A 5,965-nucleotide genomic window follows, 5' to 3' on the forward strand; every position below is an offset into this window, starting at 1 on the left:
ATTAGGAGAAGCTGATCCGACCAAGGTTGTGAAAGTCAGTAAAACATAGAGACAACAACAAAAAACAAACTGGTGGAATTTTTGAAAAAGCACCATGAGGTGTTTTCCTGGTCGCATAAACATATGGTTGGGATAGACCCAGCGGTGATCATCCATGTCTTCAATATAGACAAAAACTTTCCGCCTGTATAACAAAAAAGAAGGCTGCTCGACAAAGACAGATTGAAGGCCCTAAAAGAAGAAGACGAGAAGCTAAAGGAAAATGGATTCATCAGGGTAGCGTTTTATCCATCTTGGGTCTCTAATCCCATATTGGTTCCCAAGTCGAATGGCAAGTGGAGGACGTGCGTGGATTTCACAGACCTTAATAAAGCGTGCTCGAAAGATTGTTTCCCACTTCCGAGAATCGACCAGCTGGTCGATGCTACATCAGGGCATGAAATTTTATCATTCATGGATGCATACTCTGGATACAATCAAATTAGTATGCATCCACCTAATGAGGATCACACTAGCTTTCGAACAGATGCAGGAATTTACTAGTACAAAGTAATGCCCTTCGATTTGAAAAATGCTGGTGCGACTTACTAACGACTGGTCAACAATATGTTTAAAGAGCTGATTGGTGTCAACATGGAGGTATATGTCGATGACATGCTGGTTAAGTCAAAGAAGGCTAAAGAACACATCAAGGACCTGCAAGAATGCTTCAACATCTTGAACAAATATCAGATGAAGCTGAACCCTCTCAAGTGATCCTTTGGTGTTGGATCAGGAATTTTTTTGGGATTCATAGTAAACTCACAAGGAATCGAAGCTAATCCCAAAAAAATTCAGGCACTGATCGAGATGCAGTCTTCTGCCAAGATTAAAGATGTTCAAAGCCTAACTGGAAGGATTGCCTCCCTGAGTAGATTCATATCTAAGTCAACGGACAAGCGTGTTCCATTTTTTAATCCACTCAGGGGTAACAAGAAGTTTGAATGGACAGAAGAGTGCGAGCAGGCCTTTCAGGCGTTAAAATCCCACATGTCGCAACCACCAATCCTATCCAAACCAGTCAAAAAAGAAACTTTGTTCATCTACTTGGCAATCACAGAGTATGCTGCTAGTGTTGTTCTAGTCAGAGAAGAAGACAACATTCAGAAAGCAGTATACTATGTGAGCAAGAGGCTAGTGGGGGCAAAATTACGGTATCCACCCATAGAAAAAGTTGGCCTATTGCTTGATTCTGGCCTCTAGAAAACTACGGCCCTACTTTTATGCTCACCCCATCATGGTACTCACTGACCAACCATTACGGCAAGTCTTGCAAAAACCAGAAGCCACTGGTCGGTTATTAAAATGGGCAGTTGAATTAGGGCAGTTTGAAATTTCTTATTCTCCACAAGCAGCTGTGAAAGGACAAGCTCTAGCAGATTTCGTCACAGAATTCACCGGAATCCCAGTGAGCGAACCAATGGAAGAAACTGAAAGTCAACATCAAGCTCCTTTCTGGAAGTTGTTTTTAGGCGCCTCTTCCAACGAGCATAATGCAGGAGCAAGTTTGATTTTAATCACACCAGAAGGACATCGATTCCACTGTGAAATCATATTCAACTTTATAGCGTCCAACAATGAGGCCGAGTACGAAGCTCTGCTCGCAAGATTAAGACTAGCTAAGGACATGGATATAAAGTCACTAGAAATAGATAGCGATTTCCAGGTAGTAGTTAATCAAATTACGGGGGAGTATCAGGCTAGGGGTCTCATGATGGTTGCTTATTTGAACAAAGCAAAGGACTTACTGGCACAATTTGAAAAGTATACTCTCCAACAAGTGCCTCGTGACCATAATTCAAATGATGATGCCTTGGCCAAGTTAGCAAGTGTGAAAGATGATGACACCTTGAGCATAGTACCGGTTGAACATTTGTTGGCACCGAGCATTCAAATACAAGAATCCTCACTAGTGATTCAGGCTACATACACGTGGATGACGCCCATCATCGAATATCTTGAATGGGGATTGCTGCCAGTAGAAAGAAACAAAGCGAGGACGCTTCAAAGACAATCGACTCAATTTATTCTGGTCGACAGAATTTTGTATAGAAGAGGATACTCAATGCCTTTGTTACGGTGTGTTTCTAAGGAGAAGGCCAAGGAGCTGATGCAAGAGGTCCACGAAGGCTTCTGTGGAAATCACGTTGGGGCAGAGTCTGTCAGAAAAGATCTTAAGGCAAGGGTATTTCTGGCCTACCATGAATGAGGACTCTATGGATTTCGTTCGAAAATGTGACAATTGCCAGAGATTCTCCAAGATACCATGAGCGGCCCCAAATGAGCTCAGATAGATGCAAAGCCTGTGGTCATTCGCAGTATGGGCAATTGATCTTATCGAGTCTTTACTTGCAGGAAAAGGGAATGTCAAGTATGCAGTAGTCATTGTTGACTACTTTACAAAGTGGGCCGAAGCTGAACCACTAGCAACAATAATGACCAAGAAAGTATTGGACTTTGTTGTCAAAAACATCATATGTCGGTACGGGTTGCCTAGGAAAATTGTATCAGATATGGCACACAATTTGACAGCAATCTTTTCACTGATTTCTGCGAAAGGCATGGAATTATAAAGAGTTTTTCATCTATATCTCATCCATAGAGAAATGGACAAGTCGAGGTTGAATAACACACTGAAGAAAAGACTCGAAGAAGCAAAAGGAGCGTGGCCAGAACAATTACCAGAAGTACTCTGGTCATATAGAACATCCCACCGAACAGCAACAGGCCATACGCCATTTTTCTTGGCATATGGGTATGAGGCCATGTTTCCTATTGAGCTAAATCCACCATCACACAGAAGGCTCACATACAATCAAAGCACTAATGATCAATTACTAATGGAGTCTTTGGACCTAGTCAATGAAAGGCACGAGCAAGCTCAACTTCGAGTAGTAGCTTACCAACAAAAGGTCGCTCGATATTTTAACTCTAAAGTACGTGAAAGAAAGTTTAATATGGGAGATTCAGTACTTAGAATATTTTTTCTCAACACTCACGATCAGCCTGCCGGAGTGCTCGGACCAAACTGGGAAGGTCCGTATCAGATTGAAGAAATCCTTCAACCAAGCACATATAAACTTGCTCGCTTAAATGGAGATCTCATTCCTCACTATTGGAATGGAGAACACATGTGCAAGTATTATCAATGAACAATTATTTTTAAAGAATTGGCTTGTATTAATTTTACTTTTTACAAGTTTATGAACAAGGGCTAGTCAGTTAATTGACTGGTCGCTTATAAGTGTAAGATCAATTCTTGATCACTCGTACAGACACGAGAAATAAAAGGAACTGTACGCAGACAGTTATTCTTGCCAATATTGTATTTGTTATAAGTATTTGCTCATTATGTGTGTTGTTTTGCTATATTATCATTTTTTATTATAAGTACGCCAGCAGTAATGTTCGAACAGGACTCGGTCATAGCAAGTGACCGAGAACCCTAAGCTCCTCGATCACTTGGGGGGCATATAAGATATCAAGCAAGCAAATCATATCAACAGGCATATGTAAACACACGAGAAAAATAAGGGAAAGCATACTACGACACTTAGAGTATTTTTCAAAATTAGTTTAAATTTTGTAAAATCAAAACAAAGTGTTATGCTAAGTTCGGTCATACGAACAGATAATATAATAATACCAAATATTATAATATCATAACGAAATTTTTTTACACCGCGAGCAATTACTCCTCGGATGTAATTAATAATTAAAATAAAAGCTTCCTTAAGCAGCAAAATTTTCTCAACATTACGAACCGTGGTTTGTATGTTTTAGTTACAAAAAATATTATTATTATTACAAATCATTGTGGAGCTGGGGGAGGATTTGGCTGAGATTGCTGGTCAGCTTTTGTCCCCGCATCTACTTCAACGCCATCAATGCCTGTCGCCAAGGAAATTTCAGGGGATTCCTGAGCTTTCCTTTCCACTTCCAGGCGAGCAGCATATTTCCCCAGCTCGACTTGCCTCATATTCTCGGGGAGGTAGTCAAAGTTCACCCCTGGGTTGTAATTGAAAGTTGAAAGTTGCCCCTCTTATCTTCTCCAGTGTCTGAGCATTGGTTTCCTCGAGCAGTTTAACTCACCCCTCCAGCTCAGTGGTGTAACGCCCTGGATAACCAAGGTCGTCACACTGTGTGATTATAAAGGTGCAAGACTTGCTAATCAAGTCATATAGTTGAAAACGTGACCCTAAAGTCATAATTAGATTAGGGTTTAAATATTTTGCTCATAAATAGGAAATTTCTCATTTAAAATAAACGTTTAATACATCGGATCCCGAAATAGGTTTTAAATGACAGTTTACAAAATTTCAAAGTTTATGTACAACCATGTAATGACCCCCTTATTCTAGATTTTGGACCATTAATAACTACTATACATAGACACTAATCTTTAAGAAAACATACATATGAAATAATCATAACTTCATTAAAACTGTAAAACAAAAGTTAAACTACATAAAATTTAGAGTTGGATATGGGATCCCATTGTTTTTAAAATAAAACATAACATAGCTTAAATCTTAAATAAATTTGTTACAAAAATCAAGTGCTGAAATTCATAGAAATCATAATTTAAAAGACTTAAACAACTTCATCCTCGAATCGTCCACGCAGTCCACCGAATCCATTCTCCCTCAATACACAATCCCAAGCCGCCAAGAATCTTCCCGCCGCCATGACTATTTTCCTGCACATATAAAACAAAGGAATGAGCCCAATGCCCAACAAGAAAAATCTACTCCAAGCATGAAACATAATCATACACATAAACTATGAACATATATCATATACTATAACACATATATCATAATTCCAACCCATGTACATGGTGACTATTGGGGTTTGCTAACTAAGCAACTATAAGTCTCAAACTACAATGAGGTTTGCTAGTTAAGCAACTATAAGCCCCAAAAACATAAAAGTGTTGGGGTTTGCTATATAGCAACTATAATATCCAAAACATACATATATCATAACACATAAAAGCATACTATAGCATAATCATAACATATTATATAACATAGCACATATCACATAGGAACTATCATATTTTCCTTACCAAATACCGGGATGTGAGAACAAGGGCGGGATTTGGGAACACTCCTAAAAACCATTAATAGAAAGGTGAGTATACTAAAAGAAAGAGATGAAAAGGAATGAACTAAAAACCACTTAGAATAAACTTACTGACAAGAAAACTCAAGTTCAAAGAACTTAGATGCCTAACCACGAATGAAAACAGCGAGTTATGAATTGAGTAGAGAAAAACTATAAAAACTAATGAAACAATACAGAAAGGGACTAGAATTAGGAATACCTTGAATGCACTATAACTGAACTACACCTCGAAATCGAAATACACACTATGAACCTTACTTCCCAAGTGTTTAATAAGCTTAGAATGATAAAGCTTATAACCCCAACTCAAGTGTTTAATACTCTTAAGTAAACCTAGCAGCTTGAAGGCTCCGAACTCAGCTTGATGAATGAAGAAATGGCTGGGTACTAGATCCTATTTATAGAGTTCAAGAATGAAAAGATATTCATTTAACTTGAATAAAAATAATGGCTTTTTAATTGAAAATCATTTAAATATTCGTTCAGCAGAGGCTTAAAACTCGGTCAAAAAGATTCTGGACTTATCAAGAGGTTAAGGATTAAAATAAGCTCAGTTTCAAAATTATTCAAAAATGCTGCTCAAGAGCCGATATATTGCCCCTAGTAGGTGATATATCGCCTGGGCTCATATTCCCGAGGCTCATCGAAATGGTCGTGCGAAGTTACGTGTTTTTCGTATCCTTGTGTGGCGATATATCGCCCCCTAGAGCTGCGATATTTCGGCATACGCTGAAATATTATACACGTAATTACACTTTTTTAGCCTAATTTGAATTGAGTAAACAGCTTTGACTGA

This window comes from Humulus lupulus, chromosome 6 (genome assembly GCF_963169125.1).
Source record: "Humulus lupulus chromosome 6, drHumLupu1.1, whole genome shotgun sequence".
Classification (NCBI taxonomy): Eukaryota; Viridiplantae; Streptophyta; class Magnoliopsida; order Rosales; family Cannabaceae; genus Humulus; species Humulus lupulus.